Source organism: Hyla sarda, chromosome 4, assembly GCF_029499605.1.
Source record: "Hyla sarda isolate aHylSar1 chromosome 4, aHylSar1.hap1, whole genome shotgun sequence".
Classification (NCBI taxonomy): Eukaryota; Metazoa; Chordata; class Amphibia; order Anura; family Hylidae; genus Hyla; species Hyla sarda.
Window position 1 is genome coordinate 260,160,314 of NC_079192.1, and position 24,795 is coordinate 260,185,108.

The following is a 24,795-nucleotide window of genomic DNA, read 5'->3' on the forward strand; positions in this document are numbered from 1 at the left end:
CCTCAGATGCCGAGATCAATACAGATCCCGGCATCTGCGGCAGTACGCGATTTCAATGAATGATCAGATCGGCCGCAGCGCTGCTGCGGGGATCCGATCATTCAGGACGCCACACGGAGGTCCCCTCACCTGCCTCTGTCCGGCTCCCGGCGTCTTCTGCTCTGGTCTGAGATCGAGCAGACCAGAGCAGAAGATAACCGATAACACTGATCTGTTCTATGTCCTATACATAGAACAGATCAGTATTAGCAATCATGGTATTGCTATGAATTGTCCCCTATGGGGACTATTCAAGTGTAAAAAAAAAAAAAAAATGTTAAATTAAAAGTAAAAAAAAAGTGAAAAATCCCCTCCCCCAATAAAAAAGTGAAACGTCCGTTTTTTCCTATTTTACCCACAAAAAGCATAAATTTTTTTATTTAATAGACATATTTGGTATCGCCACGTGCGTCGTGCGTAAATGTCCGAACTATTAAAATAAAATGTTAATGATCCCGTACGATGAACGGCGTGAACATAAAAAAAAAATCCATAATTGCTACTTTTTTAATACATTTTATTTTAAAAAATTATAAAAAATGTATTAAGTTTTCTATATGCAAATGTGGTATAAAAAAAAAGTACAGATCATGGCGCAAAAAATAAGCCCTCATACCGCTGCTTATACGGAAAAATGAAAGTTATAGGTCATCAAAATAAAGGGATTATAAACGTGCTAATTTGGTTAAAAAGTTTGTGATTTTTTTTTTTAAGCACAATAATGTAAAAGTATGTAATAATGGGTACCATTTTAATTGTATTGACCCTCAGAATAAAGAACACACGTAATTTTTACCGTAAATTGTATGGCGTGAAAACGAAACCTTCCAAAATTAGCAAAATTGCGTTTTTCTTTTTAATTTCCCCACAAAAATAGTGTTTTTTTGGTTGCGCCATACATTTTATGATCTAATGAGTGATATCATTACAAAGGACAACTGGTCATCCAAAAAACAAGCCCTCATACTAGTCTGGCGATGAAAATATAAAAGTTATGATTTTTAGAAGGCGAGGAGGAAAAACGAAAACGTAAAAATTTAATTGTCTGAGTCCTTAAGGCCAAAATGGGCTGCGTCCTTAAGGGGTTAAAGCAACAAAATGAATAGAATGTCATATGTAAAATGTGGAGAAAATAGATCTCCTACAGGCTCCTATGCTGTAGTTTTCACAGTATAAAAATAGTAAGAGGGGTAGTAGAATGTAGCTCAAGCAAGCTTTACTCTATTACATCTTTCTTGGCCAGAGTCACACAGAATGTTAGTGTACCTGTTGTCAACAAAAACTTTTGATATAACGTAGATAATGCCATTAAATGTATATTTGAGAATAGGGGATGAGAATCTATGGCTGCAGATCTCCTTTAACCCCTTGAGGATCGGGCCATTTTTCATATTTGCACTTTTGTTTTTTCCTCCTCCCCTTCTAAAAATCATAACTCTTTCAATTTCTCGTTCGGCTCCATTGGGGGACACAGTAACCGTGGGTATATCTTGCTGACAGTAGGCATTAAAAAAAAATAAAAAATCAGCCCCTCCTGGCAGGGATATATCCCGCCCACTGACTCTGAACTAATCAGTTTTAGCTTAGTGTAAGTAGGAGACAGACACAGGTCTGGAGCTCTCCAGACCTGGTTTTCTTTTTATTATTTTATAGTTTTATTAGTTAGTCTTTCTGTCCTTGTTATTTTATATAGGTTGGGGCGACGGGAGCATGGCGCTGCCTGATCCCCCACTTGCGAGCACATGGCACAGTCCATAAAGTATGCACGGTTAACCCCTTCTCGCCACCGACCAGCGCTAAGGGATGTACCCTGGGTCCGGGTCCCCTCTTGCCCCTGCTTGCCCTGCTTTTACAGCCTGGTAGGATGCAGGTGGCACCAATCTGGTTGAAGACTTCAGAGGTGAGTATATGGGACATTTTTCGAGGTAAGTATCCCTCTCCTCCATCCCCCTTTGGGCTGCTGAGGATTCCTTTATTATTATTATTATTTCTTTCACTTTATTTTTACTCCTGGGGGAGGGAGCCTAATTTGGAGCCCAGTCTCCCCTCTTTTAGTTTATTTTACAGACATTGCCGGCATATCCGGCATATCCTTCTCCCAGGGTCTGTCATGCGGCGCTCCTCCTTCTGCTGCAACAGTCTTTCTGTCGCACGGGCGGGCTCTCTGCTTCAGCCACTGCGTTGTATATGCACACGGCCCTGTTTTGGCTCCTGCCACAGCGCAATTTTTACTTCAGACACCGCAGTCGGTCTCTGTATTATTCCTGGCAACGCATAGTGTCCAGGATCGGGGGCCGCAGCCGGCGGGTGTCTCAAAATTTAGATTGCGGCTTCGGCTCTGCTTCTCCAGCGGGTAGTTCAGCCCACAATTTTCGCGTGTCATGCGCTCATCCAATCCCCTGCTAGTGCATGCATGAGAGGGGGCTGATCCTCTCGGTCATGTGCTTCCTCAGTCCCAACCGCTGCACACGCTGTTCCTCCAGCTTCTCTCCACAGGGTTTCCATGCTGCTGTTCCTGCCCACTGTTATCCCTGCCAGCTGCTGATGTTCCTACACGCTGCTTTCTGCAGCTTCTGGAAAAGGGTTTTCCCCCGGTTTGGGTGTCCTCACTCTCCCAGAAGATCTCTGATCTGGCGCAGGTTTCCAGGGAGGTGGCTACCGCCTTGAAGCACTCCTCCTTGTGTCCTAACTTCCGGGAGTCTCGTCATTTACTCTGACTCCTCACCTGATGGGACGTCTCCACACCTCTCTCGCTCCCTTTCGCCATCTACTAGGCAGCGTCCTCGCTCCCGCGGTCGCACCCCTAGGGGCCGCTCCTGATCCCTGGCCCACCATTTCAGATCTATGTCAACTAGATCTAGAGCCTACACTGCTCGTTCCTGGGGTACTGGCGGACATACTCGGATCCGCACTTGGAGTTCGAAGAGCTGTCATCCTTGTCAGAAATGGTGGACCGTTTGGTGTCGGCTGTCAGGGACACCTTTACCTACAGGACCCTAGAACTTCGGACCCAGCTCCAGAAGTTTCCTTCTGCCGCACTCGACGCTCTCCCTAACTCATACTCAGTTTTATGCCCTGCTGGAGACTGCCTGGAAGCACCCCAAAAAGCACTTCCAAGGGTCTAAATGGCTGAAGGCTATGTTCCCATTTACCCAGGACCTGGTCTCCAAATGGATCGCCCCACCTACAGTGGACCCTCCAGTCACTTGCTTATCCAAGTCCACCACTCTTCCTCTGGCTGATGCGGCTTCCTTCAAGGACCCTGCTTCCGGTGTTTGCTGCGACTTGTGTATCCAAAGTCTTATCGGCCTGGGCCTCTCAACTTCGCTAAGGCATTTTATCTGGGGCACCTCCAGATCTGGCTTACTTAGCTCTCCAGATGTCCAATGCTGGTGATTATCTATGCTCAGCGTCCTTGGAATCCGCATGCTGTGCAGCCTTTGCTTCTGGCAACTTGGTGGCTATCCGCCGCTCCATGTGCTTGAAGGCCTGTAATGCCGACTCGGCCTCCAAGAAATCCCTCACCAAAGATGCACTTTACCGGCGGCCGCCTTTTTGGCAAACGCCTGGATCAAATCATCTCCAAGACTACAGGCTGTAAGAGCTCTCTGCTCCCTCATAATAAGGTGTCGCACCGATTCTCGCCACAAGTCCTCTTCGTTTTGTTCCTTTCGGTCCTTTTGCCTAAGGTCGCCAGGCCAAACCGGCATCTTCGCAATCTCGGAAGGCTCCTACCTTCAAAGCATGCCCCTCCTGAAAGCAGGACGGCCGTCTGAACGTTTCTCCGCCCAATCAGGTACTCGCAGGCCTATCTCTGCCTGAAGGGGCGCCCCCACCTGAGCCTTCCTCTTGAGTGGGTGGTCACCTGTCCCTCTTTCAGGACGTTTGGTTGGCGCAGGTCCAGGATTCCTGGGTTTGGGACGTCATTTCAGATGGCTACCAAATCGAGTTTGGTTCTTTCCCCCCAGGATAATTTTTTCCGGTCCCGGCCTCCTCGCTCTCTGGCCCTGGCTGCGCCTTTTCAGTCTGCATGCACTTCACACCCTCCTTGCGCAGGGGGTCATTGTGCCGGTTCCACCCCAGGAACGTATTTTGGACTTCTAAATGGAATCTCTCCATTCCGTTATTGCGTCCATGGACCAGGGCGAATTCCTGTCTTCGGTGGACATCCGGGATGCCTATCTCCACATCCCTATTTTTCCGGCACACCAATGGATTCTGTGGCTTTCCATCCCGGCAGGTCATTTTCAGTTTGTGGCCCTGCCCTTCTGGCTTGCCACGGCCCCTAGGGTCTTCACCAAGGTCCTGGCGGTGGTGATCGCCATCCTCCGCTCTCTGGGGGTGTCTGTGCTTCCTCATCTGGACGACCTGTTGATCAAAGCTCCGTCCTTTGCTCAAAGACAGGAGAGTCTCCACATCACTCTTCAGACCCTGACCAGTTTCGGGTGGTTGATCAACCAGGAGAAATCCAACCTCTCTCCCTCCCAGTCTCTGGTTTTCCTGGGGCTTTGCTTCGATACTGAAAAGGCTAGGGTTCTGCTTCTACCGGACATGGGAGTGCTCTTCTGTCCGGGATCAGCCTATTGCGCCGCCCGGAATCGGTGACCCATCCATTTGTGCATGGAAGTATTAAACAATGGGGGGACTCCGAACGCGGACCTCTTTTCTTCCCGCTTAAACCGGCAGGTTCCCGCCTTTGTGGCAAAGTCCCACAATCATCTGGCTGTGGATGCGTTGGTCGTTCCCTGGTCACAGTTTGCCCTTCCTTACCTCTTCCTTCCGCTTCCCCTCCTGCCAGTAGTGAGGAAGCTCAAGGTGGGACCTGAATTTTGTTCTCAGTGCTTTGCAAGGCGCCCCATTTCAACCACTTCGGCAGATCTCTCTCCGCTTCCTTTCTTGGAAGGTTTCTTTTCTCATTGCTGTGACCTCCATCCACGGGGTGTCGGAATTGACGGCTCTCTCCTGCCGACCACCTTTCTTGTCCTTCACCAGGACAAGGCTGTGCTTCGACCGGTACCATCTTTTCTGTCAAAGGTGGTCTCCTCTGTTCATCTGAACGAGGACATCATCCTTCCCTCCTTCTGCCCAGCTCAGCCTCACCCTAAGGAGCACTCTCTCTACGACTTGGACGTGGCCAGAGCTCTGTGTGTTTATCTCTCGGCCACCTCTTCTTTCAGGCACTCTGATTTGCCGTTCCTCATTTCGGAAGGCCAGCGCAAGGGGCTTCCAGCTTCTAAGGCGACCATATCTCGGCGGATTTTGTCTGCCATATCAGAGGCCTATCGTTATAAGGGGAAGGCTTCCCCTTTCCAGGTTACGGCACACTCCACCTGCTCTGTTGGGGCCTACTGGGCAGTCTTCAACAGGGCTTCGGCTCTTCAGGTGTGTAAGGCTGCCACTTGGTCGTCCTTGCACACGTTCACAAAGTTCTATCAGGTGCACACTTCCGTGTCTGCTGATGCCGGTTTTTGGCGTAAAGTGTTACAGGCGGTGGTGGCGTTGCCATCCGCCAGATTCTTTGGCTGGGTTCTATTTTCCCACCCCGGGGACTGCTTTGGTATGTCCCACGGTTCCTGTGTCCCCCAATGGAGCCGAACGAGAAAAGTAGATATTTTTTATACTTACTGTAAAATCTCTTTCTCGGAGGATCCATTGGGGGACACAGCACCCACCCGTTGGTTATTAGTTTGTTGAACTGAGAGTCTATTTCCTGCCTGTGGGCTTGTTCGGTTGCTTTTTGTCTGGGTCTTTTTCTGACTCTCTGTAGTGATTTGTCTGTTTCCTCCTCCTGCTTTGGGACTAAACTGATTAGCTCAGACTCAGTGGGTGGAGTATATCCTGCCAGGAGGGCCTGATTTCTTTTTTGTTAATGCCTAGTGTCGGCAAGATATACCCACTGTTCCTGTGTGGTTCCTCGGAGAAAGAGATTTTACAGGAAGTGTACAAAATCAACTTTTTCCACCTACAGACCTATATGAGGGCTTGATTTTTGCGCCACTAATTTTACTTTGTAATAACATCAACAAATTAATTGTGGGGCAAAATTGGAAAAAAAACAACCACATTTTGTACTTTTTGGGGGCTTTCAATTCCACGCAGCGCACTTTTCGGTAAAAATGACACCTTATATTTATGGGTAGGTCCATACAATTAACCCCTTAACCACATCGGACGTAAATGTACGTCATGGTGCGGTGGGACTTAACATTTACATCATGTACATGACCGCGAGCACTGGACCAGTGCTCGCATCATGCACGGCAACTCCTGGCTGCTATCAGCAGCCAGGGACCAGCCGGTAATGGCGAATATCAGCGATCGAGCTGATGTCCGCCATTAACCTCTCAGATGCCGTGATCAATACAGATCACGGCATCTGCAGCACTTAAAATGGATGATCAGATCGCCCGAGATGCTGCCGCGGAGATCTGATCAGTTATAATGGCGGATTGAGGTCACCTCGCCTGCCTCCGGCCGTCTCCTGGGATCTTCTGCTCTGGTCTGAGATCAAGCAGACCAGAGCAAAAGATTGCCAACAACAACAATGATGATCAGTGCTATGCCTATGTGTAAATAGTGTAAGTGCATAAGTGTAAAAAAAAAAATCCCTTTCCCCAATAAAAATCTAAATTGTCCCTTTTTCCCATTTTAACCCCAAAAAGCGTTAAAAAAACATATTTGGTATCGCTGCGCGCGTAAATGTCCGAACTATATAATGTTAGTTGTCCCGTATGGTGAACAGTGTAAATGTTAAAAAAAAAAAAAAAAAAGCCAAAATTGCTGTCCCATTTTATTCCCCAAAAAATTAAGGGATTAAAAAGTATAGTATAAGCAAGAGTGGTACCGATAAAAACTACAGATCAGGGTGCAAGAAATGAGCCCTCATACTGCCCTGTATACGAAAAAAATTAGAGCGTTATAGGTAGTCAAAATAGGGCAATTTGAAACCTACTAATTTTGTTAATAATTATTTTTTTTTTTAAATGATGCCTAACTTATATAGGTTTGATTTTGTTTTACTTATTCTAAAAAAATTATAACTCATAAATTTGCATGTTTAAAATTGTCATCCTTTGACCCCTGTAATTTTTATTATTCCATATATGGCGATGTGTGAGGGCTAATTTTTTGCACCGTGATCTGTAGTTTTTTGTTTTGATGGGACTTTTTGATTACTTTTTATACATTTTTTTTTTAGGGTATACAAAGTGACCAAAAATACGCAATTCTGGATTTCAATTTTTTTATGTATACCCCATTCATGTTACTTTAACAGCATGGTCACATGTTTATAGTTCGGACATTTACGCACACGGTGATACCACATGTTTGTTTGCTTTTGTTTATTAGGGAAGGTTAATTCACACTTATTAACTTTTTATTTGTTTTTTTACACAATTTTTTAGTCTCCATAGGGGACTTATGTCCTTGGATTGCATACACTGTTCAATGCAATAGCACAGCAACAAATAAAGAGGTTGTTCATTATATATAGAAATACACCATGTGGATGAATTCAAGGTTTAATGCCTTGAACTGTCTGTATCATAATAAGCCCATCACATTTTATACATCCTCCGTGTGTCAAACAGGTATTCATATTACAAGGAGTTAAAAAGTTATTCAATACCTTTAGTGCCCTATCTGCTAACTCACAGGACCCAAGGATCAGACTAAGAATGACTCTCATCAATGCATCTACTACACTAAATTCTGTGACTTGTGCAGCGTGACCCTCACTTCAGCTCTCAGTGGGTCAATGGACCGGTGCCATCTCTAATCTCTTCCCTTGTAAGTGGCCTCTAAGTCACAAGTTAAACCCAGGAAGTGTGGAAACCTGTTGGAACAACTGCACTGAGTAGAGTACACTGTGAATAGTAATATCTGCAACTTCATGGGGGTGTAAGCGTTTATATGCTGTACAGTACAAAATACATTTAGGTATACCTGTCATTAGCAAAATATATTTTTATATATTGTAGATAACATGTTAAAATGTGTACCGTATATTTTGGTTCTTGCAGCTATTGCCTGTGAGGGAAGGACAAGCAGGGCTCTGTGGCTTGTCAATAAGCCTGCTGTGTGAGCTGGGAGCGTGTCACAGAGCCCTGCTTGTCCACCCACACTTCCGGTATTTGGTCTTCTCACCGATACACACAGACAAAAATATCCAAATTTTTTAACCAATGTATATAACAAATATACATATAGGGGGACATTTATCATTGGCTTTACACCACTTCAATGTTCTAAATGTCCCTGCAAATTTTGCCAATTGCATTTTTTGTGCAATTTTTTGCACAATTTTCAGTAGAACATTTTTCAAAGTTGTCTACTGTTTGGTGCACCGTACACTTTTTGCAGTGGAGCTGTATTTATTATTTGCGCAAATAAAATGTTGAATTTTTTTTTTTTTTTTGCACATAGCCTACTTTACACCACCTAATAGGACACATACAAATGTGTCAGATGCCAGAGCACAAAGCCTAAAGGGGTACTACGGTGGAAAACCTTTTTTTTTTTTTTTTTAAATATAAATCAACTGGTGCCAGAAAGTTAAACAGATTTGAAAAATGACTTCTATTAACCCCTTAAGGACCAAGGACATACCGGTACGTCCTTGGTCCTGCTCTCCTGATATAACGCGGGGTTACACAGTAACCCCGCGTCATATCACGGCGGGCCCGACGTCATATTGAAGCCGGGACCCGCCTCTAATAGCGCGCAGCGCCGCGTTCTATTAACCCTTTAGCCGCGCGCTCAGCTGAGCCGCGCGGCTAAAAGCGAAACCGAAAGTGGCCGGCTAGCTCAGTCGGGCTGTTCGGGATAGCCGCAGCTAATCGCGGCATCCCGAACAGCTGACAGGACAGCGGGAGGGCCCCTACCTGCCTCCTCGCTGTCCGATCGCCGAATGACTGCTCAGTGGCTGAGATCCAGGCATGAGCAGTCATGCGGCAGAATCGTCGATCACTGGTTTCCTATGAGAAACCAGTGATCAATGATGATCAGTGTGTGCAGTGTTATAGGTCCCTATGGGACCTATAACACTGCAAAAAAAAAAGTGAATAAAGATCATTTAACTCCTACCCTATTAAAAGTTTGAATCGCCCCCCTTTTCCAATAAAAAAAAAAACAGTGTAAATAAAAATAAACATATATGGTATCACCAAATGTCCGAATTATAAAAATATATCATTAATTAAACCGCTCGGTCAATGGCGTGCGCGCAAAAAAATTCCAAAGTCCAAAATAGTGCATTTTTGGTCACTTTTTATATCATTTAAAAATTAATAAAAAGCGATCAATAAGTCCTATCAATGCAATGCAAATGCTACCGTTAAAAACTTCAGATCCACCCCAGGCTAGAATCAGAATCAATGGACAGCTGTCGGCTCCCTTTAGCATTTGCAACGGTACGAGGCAAGGATGCCCATTATCACCTATCCTTTATGTCCTATGCATGGAGCACTTGCTCAATGCAATACGCTCGAATCCAGATATAAGAGGCCTCTCCTCTCCCTCGTGCAGTTGCAAATGCTCAGCGGTCGCTGATGATGTCCTTCTATTTCTCTCCTCCCCGCTCACTACCCTCCCTTCCCTCCTCTCCACCATAGCACAATATTCGGCTTATAGTAACTATAAACTGAACCCATCCAAAAGTGAAGCTTTGAATATCACACTGCCCTCCCAAATGATCACCCACATTTCTTCCACTTACCCCTTTAAATGGCAGAGGTCATCACTGAAATATCTTGGGATCCTAGTCCCTAGTGATCTAGCTAGCACTTTTCAATTAAATTTTCCTCCGTTGTTCCACACCCTGAGAACTGACTTGTCGAAATGGGACAAAAAAAAAAACTTCTCATGGATTGGCAGGGTAAATATTTTTAAAATGAACATCCTACGCCGCTTACTCTATCTCTTTGCCTGTATCCCCTGTCATGTCCCCCGTTCTTTCTTTAAGGACCTCTCTGCAATGCAGTCTCACTTTGAAATAAGAAGCATCCCCGCCTGGCAGGGAAGGTGCTTTATAGACGCAAGAAGGAGGGTGGCCTCGCACTGCCAGACTGCCTATCGTATTACATGGCGATCATATTAGCCAGAATACTAGACTGCTACAACAGTCAGACTGCTAAGCAATGGGTTGTCTTTGAAAGAAATCTCTGTGGTGTGGATGCTAGGTCTACCTTGTGGACCAAAAGACTGCCCGCTCCCTTGCACCCACCTGACCATCTACCCCCGGTAACACATTCAATACTGCGAGCACATCATACCTACCTGAAAAATACATCTCACTACTTCCCAGATGGCCCCCTAATGCCCCTGTTTGGCAACGTGCTCTTCCCTCCAGCGCAGACTTCTGCCACTTTCTTAACGTGTAAAAAGTCTGATTATGTCCTATTCTCTTCCTTACTGCAACCCACAGGCTTGAAATCCCTCTCCGACCTTTTGGGTGGAACTCAGCCTTCAACTATACATAGGTTCCCATATAGTCAACTTCTACACTTCTAGAACACCAACAAAGCCGCACTCCGTCTTCATAGACAACTGACCCCCTTTGAAACCCTTTGTGCGGCCTCCACTCCTGTCCCCCATGCAATCGGAACTCTCTATGCCCTGATCATTGGGGAACGCTCTGAAATTCCCCTGCCCTATCGAGCGGCATGGGAAAGGGAACTACAATGCTCTATTCCCGACGATGACTGGTCTCGTGCCCTGCTACATTGCCAGAAATCTAGTATCTCATGCAAGGCACAAGAAACTAACTATAAAATCATCACGAGATGGTACAGAGTGCCGTCTCTTTTGGCGCAGATGTCCCCAAAGGTTTCTGATGCATGTTGGAGGTGCGGACGCTCAAAAGGGACAATGTCCCATATCTGGGTGACATGCCCGACATTGAATATGTTTTGGACACTAGTTTTATCTACCGTAAATAGGCTGACGACCCTTTCCATCGATAAGGACCCACGACCTATCCTCCTGTCCATGTTCCCTAACACATGTCCCCGTCTGTCGGCCACTTTAGCACACTATCTACTTATCTCGGCTTGAGCTGTGATCCCTCGCCTTTGGAAATCCCCACTACCCCCGACCTACACCTCATGGCTGAGGGAAGTTACCTATACTTGTAGAATGGAAGAACTCCGGGCAGACTCTACCCGACAGTTCGATAAATACCATGCTGTTTGGTCGCCTTGGCTATCCTATGTTGCCTCTCAGGAGTTTACTGATGATAACCTAGATCTGTCAACACGCACGCTCATCCCCCTCTGTCCAACTCCGCAATAGCTCACCCACAGTTGCTGTTTACCACTTAGACAGGTGGAGTGGTTCAGTCCGAACAGGTAAGACTCTCTGCCATATTACACTGTCTGCTGCATCCTATCTCCCCCTCTTCGATTCTTCTATCCCCCCCCCCCCCCCCTGTATCTTTTCCTCTCTGTCCCTCCTCTCCTATCTTCCAGTTCCCTCTACCGCTACTATGTTTCCTTTGTCTGCCCTGGTTCCCTGCTTCACTACTGACAATGTTTGAATTTTTGCTAAAGTTATCGAATTTATACGTAGTTCTGAATCCTGTTAGCCACTTACAACCTCTGATCTCTGGAGTTCATTTATGATGTGAGGCTCGGACTGCTGTAATGTTTAACATCGCTGAGTGACCCAAACACCTTGTTTTCTTGAGCCCTGTGGGCTTTGTTGCCTGACCAGTGTAGACATTTCTCATGTTGTACTTTTCTTTTTACCTTGTATGTTGAAAACCTTAATAAAACTTTACTTTGAAAAAAAAAAAAAAAACTTCAGCTCACGGCGCAAAAAATGAGCCCTCATACCGCCCCATACACGGAAAAATAAAAAAGTTATAGGGGTCAGAAGATGACTATTTTAAACGTATTAATTTTCCTGCATGTAGTTATGATTTTTTCCAGAAGTCCGACAAAATCAAACCTATATAAGTAGGGTATCATTTTAATTGTATGGACCTACAGAATAAAGATAAGGTGTCATTTTTACCGAAAAATGTACTACTTAGAAACGGAAGCCCCCAAAAGTTTTCAAAACGGCTTTTTTTTTTCAATTTTGTCGCACAATGATTTTTTTTTTTCCGTTTCACCATAGATTTTTGGGCAAAATGACTGACTTCATTACAAATTAGAATTGGTAGCGCAAAAAATAAGAAAAGAAATCCAAAAAGAAAATGAAAACCACATGAGGTCTAGCATTGTCTTGCATTAGGTGGAACCCAGGGCCAACCACACCAGCATATGGTCTCACAAGGATTCTGAGGATATCATCTCTGTACCTAATGGCAGTCAGGCTACCTCTGGCAAGTACATGGAGGGCTCTGCGGCCCCCAAAGAAATACCACACCATTACTGACCCACCGCCAAACCGGTCATGCTGGAGGATGTTGCAGGCAGCAGAACGTTCACCACGACGTCTCTAGACTCTGCAACGTCTGTCACGTGTGCTCAGTGTGAACCTTCTTTCATCTGTGAAGAGCACAGGGTGCCAGTGGCGAATTTGCCAATCGTGGTGTTCCCTGGCAAATGCCAAATGTCCTGCATGGTGTTGGGCTGTAAGCACAACCCCCACCTGTGGATGTCAGGCCCTCATGGAGTCTGTATCTGACTGTTTGAGTGGACACATGCCCATTTGTGGCCTGCTGGAGGTCATTTTGCTGGGCTCTGGGAGTGCTCCTCCTTGCACAAAGGTGGAGGTAGCGGTCCTGCTGCTAGATTGTTGCCCTCCCACTGCCTCCTCCATGTCTCCTGATGTACTGGCCTGTCTCCTGGTAGTGCCTCCATGCTCTGGACACTACGCTGACAGACACAGCAAACCTTCTTGCCACAGCTCCCATTGATGTGCCATCCTGGATGAGCTGCACTACCTGAGCCACTTGTGTGGGTTGTAGACTCCGTTTCATGCTACCACTAGAGTGAAAGCACCGCCAGCATTAAAAGTGACCAAAACATCAGCCAGGAAGCATAGGAACTGAGACGTGGTCTGTGGTCACCACCTGCAGAACCACTCCTTTATTGGGGGTGTCTTGCTAATTGCCTACAATTTCCACCTGTTGTCTGTTCCATTTCCACAACAGCATGTGAAATTGATTGTCAATCAGTGTTGCTTCTGCAGTGGACAGTGTGATTTCACAGAAGTGTGATTGACTTGGAATTACATTGTGTTGTTTAAGTGTTCCCTTATGTTTTTTGAGCAGTGTATAAACCCACATATCTCAGGATCGAGAGGGCTTTTTATTGATAATGCAATCACGTTTTTTGGGGGTTGGCCGCAGGTCCTCTAAAGAGATTGTCCAGGCAGAAAGGATTTGTAGAGGGAACTTGCTATAATTTTCATGCTGCCTGAGTCATTAAGGCAGTCTGCAGAGGTATCTCCCAATTCCACCAACCTTGATTGATAGATTTCTCTCTATACCCAAACAAAAAAACATCTATCAATCAAAGCTGGGGGGCAGGAAGAATCATTAAAAGGATGTCCGGTTGTCTGTAATGTTTCACTGCTCCTTTAAATAAACTCTGCCCTTGCAAACTACTGCTCCCATAATGCTCTGCCAGATGGGCATGATGGGAGCTATAGGTTTGTAGTTATAGGTTTGGGAACACAACTGTTCCCCTGAGAACACTTACCTGCCTCAGCTCCTGCACTGCTCTGGCTTCTTTTAGTCAGGCCTGGCTGGAGCAGAATGATGCAGGGAGTGCTAATTGTGCCATCTACATGAAAGGGGAAATGAGCAGGGTGTTCACGGTCTCCAGCAAGTGATCAGCTACACAGTTGTATCAATGTCTCAGTCACCAATACAATAGAATGCAGGGAGTTAGGATCCCTCTGCTCACCACTTCCCTGAACTGGCTGAGGGAGGCGGAGTGTCCTGGCTGGCACGTAGCAGCTAAGTACCCCTGCTATTACCCTTCGGAGCTCATACGTGGAGGACTGTACTTATTCCAGAATGATGCCAGGTTTATGGCCACAGTGCTGAATATCACGGGGTTGTAGCAACACCAGGAGATTGGATACAGAAATCACCTACATAATATAAACCCTAACATGTAGTATAAATTAGTGTAATTACTTGCAAAAAAAAATTTTTGTACAAAATGTAAATGTTACAAGAATTTGTACCTATCTGCAAACTAAGTTCCTGTAAATTCTTAGTTATACATGTATAGAATCTAGCCAGTCTGTGGCAGCAGATACTAAATGCATTGAACATTTTGATATCTAAACGTTTGGACCTTTTTTATGAAAGATGTCATTTTACGATCCAAATTTTTTACATATGGAACTTTTCCCAGATTTTGAATGGATATTACTGTGTTTCTATCCAGTAGATGGCGCTATAGAATTCCAACTGTAATCTGATGCATAGTCATTTTAACACAAGTAATGTTCTCATGTTTTCATTTTCTTATGTAGTAAACTTGAACGAATGGTAAACTTATTAGTTAATCAAATGTGTGCAAATTAAGATTTAGCTTTCCCCAAGATGCAATGCAAAGCTTTTCTGCTTCGTTCAAAAGTGCATCACTTCATCACATGACTTAACTAGAGCAGCAATGCTTCCCTTAGAAGAACAGCTGCAGACATAGCTGCTTGTAAAATTCTTCTGGTTGCCCTTGGAAACAGTGGTTTATCTAGAATTTGTGGTCAGACATCTGACCCAACAGCTCAGCTCTGTCTTTTAACTCCTTCATTACTGCAGTTAGAATTCTGAATTTAGCTGCCGTCTGAAAATTAGCAAGCTTAAAATTACTCAAAGTAACACAAGAATTGTTTGCAAAGTTGATAGATATGCAAGGACAAAACTGAAGTATTGGATGTATATAAAGTTTGCAATAAGTCATGTGCCTGTTCTTTCCTTAAGAGTTGATCCTGTGAATGTGAAACTGAAGATTTTTAAGCTTGTAATTCTTAAAGGCTATGGACACCTTTTCAAAATGTATATTTATTTATTTTTGCTTTGTATTACTGTTTATAAAAATAAGTTTCTTCACAGGTCTTTATGAAAGGTTTTGTATAGTTTCTCTTCAGCTCAGTCGTCAATAGTTTGTGGTGTGAGCTTTGCTTTGTCTGTACACAAATCCCTTGTATCTGCTCTTCTCTCTATCTACAGCTGGTGTAAATTACCCTCCAAGATTCCCATATCTTTTATCTGAACTGTGTGTAACAGTTTTTGGCTATAGTTGTAGACCAAAAAAATAAATAAATTAGCTTTAAAAACAAAAAGGTGAAAAATGTTGCCAGTTTTTGCATAAAAGGTAATTTTTTTCTTTAGTCAGTTGAAATAAAGTAAAAAAAAAAAAAATACTACATCAGCCTGAGTAATATGTATCTCCATTCTATCTACTTATTGCTAGGGTAAATTTGCAACAGAATTCCTGGTCATTTAAGCCCTGCCCTGGGACCACTGAAACTCCGCCGACACATTGGTTGTCTATGCCCATTGCTGGGACAACTTTGGCTGAGATTCGAAATGCTTACTCTGGGGCTTTACATTGGCCTCAACCCTATGTACCAGAACTACAGCTTGCCTATTATCTGTAGCAGGAGTGGCCACATATGGCTCTTTGCTAGGTGCCGTACCATTTATGGCTTATCTCCAGCCCCCAATGCATTGAAGGGCTGCCACCACTTGAATGCAGCAGCCATCTGCTCTGCCACTTTAACAACGCAGGGGCTGATGGTAGCAGACATGCCACATATAGGTATGTCTGCTTCAAGATGCCGGCTAGTGACATCAGCCCATAGCAACATCCCTCTCCCTGCCCACAAAGAGTGAAAGGGCAGCAGCTCTGACATCGGCTAGGTAAGTAATGTCTGTACTACCAACAGGAGGGTGGCTGCTTCCAAAGGACTGCTACTTCAGGGGGGCTGCTACTACAAGGAAGTGGCTACTACATACAGGGGTTGCTCCTAAATACTACTCATTTTTATTTACATGCATGTCTTGGGGCTCTCAAACACCTGAAGTCTATCTAAGAAAAATATACAGTATCTCACATAAGTACACCCTAACATTTTTGTAAATATGTTATTGTATCCTTTGATGAGAAAACACTGAATAAATGACACTTCTACATTGTGAAGTAGTGAGTCCTCTTTCACTCCTCCATGATGACATTATGGAGCTGGTGCATGTTAGAGACCTTGCACTTCCCCACCTTTCATTTGAAGATACTCTACAAATACTCAATAGTGTTTAGATCTGGAGACATGCTTGGCCAGTTTATCGCCTTTTGTCCTCAACTTCTTTGGCAAGGCAGTGGCCCCCTTTGAGGTGTGTTGGGGGGGGGGGGGGGTTGTTATATTAAAATACAGCCCTGCAGCCCAATCTATGAAGGGAGGGGGATCATGCTCTGCTTCAGTATCTCACAGTACATGTTGCCATTCATGTTCCCTCAATGAACTGTAGCTCCCCAGTGCCAGCAGCATTCATACCTCCCCAGACCATGACACTCCCATCACCATGCTTGACTGTAGACAATACACATTTGTCTTTGTACTCCTCACCAGGTTGATACCACACACGCTAGGCAATATCTGAACTAAATAAGTTTACCTTGGTCTCATTGGACCACATGACATGGTTCCAGTAATCAATGTCCTTAGTCTGCTTGTCTTCAGCAAACTGTTTCTGGGCTTCCTTGTGAAGTCACAAGTCTATAGAAGGGTACAAGGATACGTATAAAATATGCTGCACTAAAGTGTCCAAGCACACAGTGACCTTCATACTTATTCAATGGATCAATCCGACCATCCCACCAAGCTAAGAGATGAGCCTAGTAAGACCTGAAATCCAAAGTCACTCTAGCTGAGCTCCAAAGATCCTGTGTGCATATGGGAGAAAACCCCAGAAAGTCAATTATCACTGCAGCACTCCACCAATCTGGGCTTTATGGAAGAGTGACCAGAAAGAAAGCTGTCCTCAGTTGTAAACAACCCCCCCCCCCCCCTTGAGTTTGCAAAATACACCTTAAGGGCCCTTAGACTGTGAGAAACAAAATTCTCTGGTCTGTTGAAACCAAGATTAAAAATGTTGGCCTAAATTCTAAGTACTATGTCTGGAAGAAACCAGGTACTGCTCATCACCTGCCCAATACCATCCATTCCGTGGAGCAAGGTGCAGATAGCATTATGCTTTGGGGATGTTTTTCAACAGATAGGACAGTGACAATGGTCATGTTTGAGGAAAAGCTAAATTGAGCAAAGTATAAAAATATTCTTTATGAAAACCGGATCCAAAGTGCCATTGACCTCTGATTGGGTTGAATGTCCATATTCTAACAAGACAATGACCATAAGCACACATCCAAGACAACCCTGTGAATGTCCTTGACTGGCCCTGCCAGAGCCCTGATAGCAGGGCCAGATTAAGGCTGCCTGGAGGACGGAACACTTCATTATGATGGGCCCCCCCGACAGTCCCCCTTTCCTTCCACTGAGTGGAACATTAGTCAGGTCCCCGTTAAAATAAAACGGGCTGCATGGTCTAAAATCACTTTAGTTCAGGTCACTCTTTGCAGCTGTTGCAAAGCTACAACCCCCATTATGTCTGGAGAGCTTCAGACATTATAGGAGTTGTAGTTTTTTAACAGCTGGAGCCTCATATACAGTGTCATCCATTATTACTGCAAAACTTAGAAGTGAGTAGAGATCTAATGGGACAGTCAGGAGAAAACACAAACATAAAATGACTCACAGGAGACGTCTTTTCTGTTGTTTTTCCTTTTCTTCTTCATCTGGTCCAGACGCCAGGTCTTCTTCCAGATCCATCTTCCTCTGTAAAGTTTGACGCCGGGACATCATTGGTTCCTCACTTTGCCAGCCGCTCCTCATCCTCTGTATAAAGACAACAATCATTATAACCCTTCAAGAGACTGTGTTTTCCCCTGCTCATCATTCCCACCCCCTGCTCATCATTCCCACCCCCTGCTCATCATTCCCACCCCCTGCTCATCATTCCCACCCCCTGCTCATCATTCCCACCCCCTGCTCATCATTTCCCCCCTGCTCATCATTCCCCCCCCCTCATCATTCCCCCCCCCCCTGCTCATCATTCCCCCCCCCTGCTCATCATTCAACCCCCCTGCTCATCATTCAACCCCCCCTGCTCATCATTCCCCCTGCTCATCATCCCCCCCCGCTCATCATTCCCCCTGCTCATCATTCCCCCCTGCTCATCATTCCACTCGCTGCTCTGCATTCCCCCCTCTGCTCATCATTCCCCCCCCTGCTCATCATTCCCCCCCGCTCATCATTCCCCCCCGCTCATCATTCCCCCCCGCTCATCATTTCCCCCCCCGCTCATCATTTCCCCCCCCGCTCATCATTTCCCCCCCCCCCCCCCGCTCATCATTCCCCCCCCCCGCTCATCATTCCCCCCCCCCGCTCATCATTCCCCCCCCGCTCATCATTCCCCCCCCGCTCATCATTCCCCCCCCGCTCATCATTCCCCCCCGCTCATCATTCCCCCCCCGCTCATCATTCCCCCCGCTCATCATCCCCCCCCCCGCTCATCATTCCCCCCCCCCGCTCATCATTCCCCCCCCGCTCATCATTCCCCCCCCCGCTCATCATTCCCCCCCGCTCATCATTCCCCCCCCGCTCATCATTCCCCCCCCGCTCATCATTCCCCCCCCGCTCATCATTCCCCCCCCGCTCATCATTCCCCCCCCGCTCATCATTCCCCCCCGCTCATCACCCTCCCTGCTCATCATTACCCCCCCCCTGCTCATCATCCCCTCCCTGCTCATCATTCCCCCCCTCCACTGCTCATCACCCCCCCCACTGCTCATCATTCCCCCCCCCTCATCATTACCCCCCCCGCTCATCATTGCCCCCACCCTGCTCGTTATTACTCCTCTGCTCGTCATTACCCCAATGCTTGTCATTACCCCCTCTGCCTCATCATCCTCCCCCACTCATAATCCTCCCCTGCTCATTGCTCCCCCCTCCTCCTGCTTTTTCTATTTTTCATATTTACTTACCTGGCCATGCTCGGCAGGCTCAGGTAGCGTCAGGTCTCGTGGGCTGTGACGAGTTACGTCTCCTGCGGCTCCTCTGCACGACGTCACTCGTCATTTCCTGCAGTGCTGAGGTGTAATGAAGAAAACTGTGCCCTGTAGCGGCGTGGCTGCTGGAAATGAGTGACGTCCCTGACACTGTGCAGAGGAGCCGCAGGAGACGTCACTCGTCACAGCCCACATGACCCGACGCATCACCTGAGCCTGCCGAGCACGGGCAGGTAAGGAAATATGAAATATAGAAAAAGCAGGAGTCCGGGGCGGGCCCACAGGAGCCGCCGCTGGTCACTGTTTTAAAGTGACCATGGCCGGGCTATCGGGGGGCCCCGATCCGTTACTGAGCAGCCCGCAGGGATGTCCCGAATGTGACGGGGTCCCCTGCGGGCACGGGGCCCGGAGCAGGTGCTCCATGAGCGGCAATGATGATCCGGCCCTGCCTGATAGAGCCCTGACTTGAACCCAATCGAACATCTCTGGAGAGACCTAAAAAGAGCTTGAGAGGATCTATAGAGAAAATGGCAGAAAATCCCCAAATCCAAGTGTGCAAACCTTGTGGCCTAATTCCCAAGAAGACTGAAGACTAATCACTGTCAAAGGGGCTTCATCTAAGAACTGAGTAAAGGGTCTGTGTACTAATGGCAATGCAATATTTTAGTTATTGCCTTTTAATAAATTAGTATAGATTTCTAACTTTCTGTTTTTACTCTTTCATTATGGGGTATTAAATGCAAAATGATTGGTCTGCAACATAACAAAAAGGAAAAGGGTTGGGAAACATTCTGATTGTACTGCACTTAGGGGGCAACAAAGAAGATTGCTTCTTTACCCCCAGGATTGTCCTTATGGCATTGGAATTTAGCTGTCTAGAAAATGTCCCACTGGCTATAGGATTAAAGGAGGATTTTTTCCTCTTGTATTGCCAGGACCATGACTCACACTTTAGTTTTCTGAATCATTTTTAATCCTTTTTTTATTGTCACTATATAAACCACACAATACTAATTTAACTTTACATGGAATAGCTGGGATTCACTGAGAGACAACTGGAGTAAATACATAGAAGCTGTAGCTTGTAAGCATCTACAACTCTGCTGAAACCTAATTCTGTAGGTTATGTAGATCACATATGTGTTTTACTGTGCTGAACAATAAGGGGGAATTTAAATGGAACCAATATGCACTTTCCAAACTACATTTTTCATATGATGCGTTGCTTTTATTTTAATGGCACTATTTGTAGGTTATGCTTTAAAAAAAAGTATACACAAGGGAAATAGCCCCAAGGCTTAGGATATAGACTCCTGGATAGCACCCCTATATATATTCCTGACTGTGCCCAGAAGCACGTAGCACGTGTGGAGAAATCTCACTGCAAATGCGTGGATTTTCGTGGGACACACCAGCTACGTGCCACTGTCATGAATATTTATAAAGTGGGTGTTTTCAATAAATATTTTTCAGCATACATTTCAAATACACAGAAATAAGTAACATGTCACTTATTACTAGTGATTACTTAAGAGAGCAACATAGCCCCATTAATTAGGGCTAATCTGTGTCCATGACCATAAAAAAAAAGTTAAAGGGGTTGTCCAGGGTAAGAAACAACTTTATTATGGTGTAAAAATGTATAATAAAGCAACTTACTAATGTTATTAGCCATCCCAGCTCCACCATAACAACTGAGCTGTCCTGTCACAGGATGTGAATGCAGAGAGCTACTCGCTCTTCCTGTCTGCTCAGGGAAAGACTTGATATGAAAAGGGGAGCTCATATTACAGCTCTTCAGCTACATAGCCGCAGACCTGTGCCTCTCCTACCTGATGACAGTCAGAGACACTGCTATGACTGTGAACTGGACTCTTGGGTGCCTTATCTAATCAGCCATGAGTAATAAGCTTTAAAACCCTTTCCTAGGACGGAGCTCTGCTCTCCCTGTGATATGACATCACAGGTACAAGGAAGACTGCTCAGCTGATAAGGATATATCTATGCAGCAAGGCTAATACCATTATATTAGTAAGTTGCTTTATTAAGCATTTTTACACAATATACATGTTGTTTCTTTTGCTGTACAACCCCTTTAAATAGGGACATAAATGTACCTATCTGCCAGGTGACTAGCCATGATGATGACAGGGCTGGTCAGCTTATCAGAAAGTTAGGATACCAGGCCAATCAGAGCTGGCAGCATTCTACATCTTTCCTGTCTAGCACATTTAAATGGCACTGCTGTTTCCTGGACCTTAAACTTCCTGCCATGCACCTTCTGACCTCCACCACTTGGATTATGATTTGGACCATACATGATCTTCTGTTGTGACCCGGCTTGACCTGTGGTATTGTGTTTGGACTTTCTTCTGATTCTACCCACTTGTTCTGACCCCAGCCTGACTGGATTCTCATTTGGTTTTGAACCAGTCTGTTGACTACAGCTGTTCTTCTTGTTCCTATGCACTTAGTCAGTATAGGGACCATCGCCTAGTTGAGGGCTGTTGTTTAGGGTACATCATGCAAGTAGGTAGGGACAGCAGGCTAAGATATTTTAGGTACAAATAAAGTGAAGTAAAGGGCAGAGCACTCACCAGTAACTTATATCCAGAGTTTCTTTATTTCAAGTCATGCATAAGTGTGTAACAGCATATTGAGGAGACAGGACAGTGGAACGGGGGATGTGATGTGATGTAATTGTTTATGACTTGAAATAAAGGAATCCTGGATATAAGTTGCCAGTGAGTGCTCTGCCCTTTATTTTTATATGTTTGTACTTGATACTGCATCTATTGGATGTTGAGAGCCCTTAAATCATATCCTTCAGCCAAACTGCATCTAGCCGAAGGATATGACTGCAGCTGGTTGTTTAGGCACATGTTACCTTGTTGTGCCCAGTGATTTCTATAGATCTTTTCAAGACTAGGATAGTTAAGGCCTCACTGTCCTCCTACAGGATGTGAGAAATATACAACAGAAATCTGAGGCTACCTTCAAAGTTTCTTTCACGTTTTGCACAGTGGATTTTTTTTTATTCAGAAAATGATACCATGTGGACATACCCTCAGGACACAATGCAATGTTCTGTTCACAAAAATAATGAATTTTTTACAATATTCTGTGAGCAAAACATTTGCATGGAACATCCACATATAGCAGCTTTTATATATAAACAAACACAGCAATGTCCTGAACTTTAGTTCCTGAGATATTGGGTCTTTTAAGGAATTTTGTCACCAAGTATATTAGAAACCTGCTGTCATGACCGACTGCGGGGTCAGAGAGAGTGAGCCCTAAACTGACCCTAAAAACTCTCTCCCTGCATACTTGTCCATCCATCCTAAGCGATGGATCGACAATTTGGAGTCGGTCCCTCCCTGCGCTACAGTGCAATAGCGTAAAAACAAATAATAAACATAGTTGGTCACAGGCCAGAAACAGAAATAGAAATCTACCAGACAACCAGACAGGATACAAATACTAACAGGGCAGAATATAAACAGGCAAACTGATCATGAACATAGGACACTGTACACAAACAGACACAAGTACAAAGGACAAAGATCAGATCAACCAAAAAGGATTCAAAAATATAGAACACTGTTTACACTGAACACAGATAATTAACAGCCTCTATAGGGGTATAGAACACTTTGCTGTGTCCTAAAACGCATATGGAGTGTGCTGGGGTAGTGAAATAATACTGTTATTCAGAATAACATGCAGATTACCGGCATCGCTCTTAGAATCACTGCCGCACAGCAGCACAATGACAGAGCCTGCTGGTGGCATCAGTGTCAGGAGACCATATAGTGACTGAATGACATAGCGTGGACAAGTTGGCAGCAAGAGGAGACCATTTAGTGGCTGAATGGCACAGTGTGGAGTTGGCTGATGCACTAGTACACTACACACCAGGGCTTCACAATCCCCCCCCAAAAAAAAAACAACACAATATATGAAATTTTTTACAAAGATTTCTCACTGGTAGCACCCGCTATCCAAAAATTTGAAATTAACAGACCCAGGCTCCACCTCTGTGGCATCAGTAACCCATATATTGCCTGAAGGACACATCCTGGAGTTGGCTGATGCACCAGTACACACCAGGGCTTCACAATCCCCCCTCCAAAAACAACACAATGAGAAATTTTTGTCAAAGATTTCTCACTGGTAGCACCCGCTATCCAAAAATGTGAAATTTCCAGAACCAGGCCCCACCCCTGCGGCATCAGTAACCCATATATTGCCTGTATGACACAGCCTGGAGTTGGCTGATGCAAGAGTACACACCAGGGCTTCACAATCCCCCCCCCCCCCCAAAAAAAAAAAAAAAACACAATATATGAAATTTTTGACAAAGATTTCTCATAGGTAGCACCCGCTATCCAAAAATTTTAAATTTCCAGACCCAGGCCCCATCTCTGCAGCATCAGTTACCATATATTGCCTGAAGGACACAGCCTGGAGTTGGCTGATGCACCAGTACACACCCGGGCTTCACAATCCCCTCCAAAAAACAACAACATTTTAGAAATTTTTTTTAAGAAATACCTTTGTGTAAGAACAAGCGCATATCCAGCAGTTCACAAGACTCTATAATGCAGGACGGTGGACCACCCAAAGACATTCTTCTCAAAAATAATAAACCACACAATGTTTGAAATTTTTTTACAAAAACAAATTCAATATGTGTGTAAGCGCATCTGTCTCCAAAAGATCAGAACACGAAAGGACTTTTTTCGCCCAAAATGATGAAGCAGAGTTAATCCCTGTCCGTTTTTCTTTTTATTTTCATTTAAAAAATCACACGCAACAAGCGTTCCGTTGTGTTACGATTAGCATTCTGGAAAATTCAATTTTATTACCGATAAAATTATCAGTAAATAAAAAAAAAACACTACCAGGAGCAGTCAGGAGTAGGCCTCAGTAGTACCCAAGAGGCTTTAATAATCCCTTACCTTTGCACGATCAATTGCGAGATCGAGCAATACCAGGTGTGTTATGCCCTCAGATTTCCGGGGCCGCAGGCACGCTCTACTGAACGGATTAGCGTGTCTCTATCTTTCATCGACCGGTGCTGGTAACCCGGAAGGGTAAGCTGCCGCGAAGCAGGTGGTCTCCCCCGGCCACGTTTGGCTCCAGAATTTCCAATACTGCCACACCACGCTGACTGCCAACCGTGCTACCGCCTTGCTGACTCAAGGGCAACCTGCAACTCTCTTCTCCCGATGATGAACCCCCCTTCTCCTGAGATCGAGCAATAACAGGCGCGCTCCACTGAATGGATTAGGGTGTGTCTATCTTTTTTGGTAGCACCCGCAATCCAAAAAAAAAATGTTTAATTCCCAGACCCAGGCCCCTCCTCTGCGGCATCAGGAACCCATAGATTGCCTGAAAGACACAGCCTGGAGTTGGCTGATGCACGAGTACACACCCGGGCTTCACAATCCACCCCAAAAAAACGCAAAATGTTATTGAAATTGTCTGACAAAATACCGTATTTTTCGCCGTATAAGACGCACTTTTTCTTCCCCAAAACTGGGGGGAAAAGTCGGTGCGTCTTATACGGCGAATACACCCCTATCGCGGCGGTCCCTGGCGCCATCAACGGCCGGGACCCGCGGCTAATACAGGACATCACCGATCGTGGTGATGCCCTGTATTAACCCTTCAGATGCGGCGATCAAAGCTGACGTGACACTAACCCAGCAAAAGT

At 45.3% G+C, this 24,795-nt stretch overlaps 1 protein-coding gene across 1 annotated transcript in view; it reads left to right on the plus strand.

Moving 5' to 3' along the window:
- Positions 1-9,150: 9,150 nt before the first annotated feature.
- PAWR (pro-apoptotic WT1 regulator) overlaps positions 9,151-24,795 on the plus strand; it is a 205,167-nt gene continuing 189,522 nt past the window's right edge. Inside the window, exon 1 of the mRNA XM_056574049.1 lies at positions 9,151-11,387. The gene's annotated coding sequence lies outside the window, so the exon portion shown is untranslated. The remainder of the gene's footprint in view (positions 11,388-24,795) is intronic.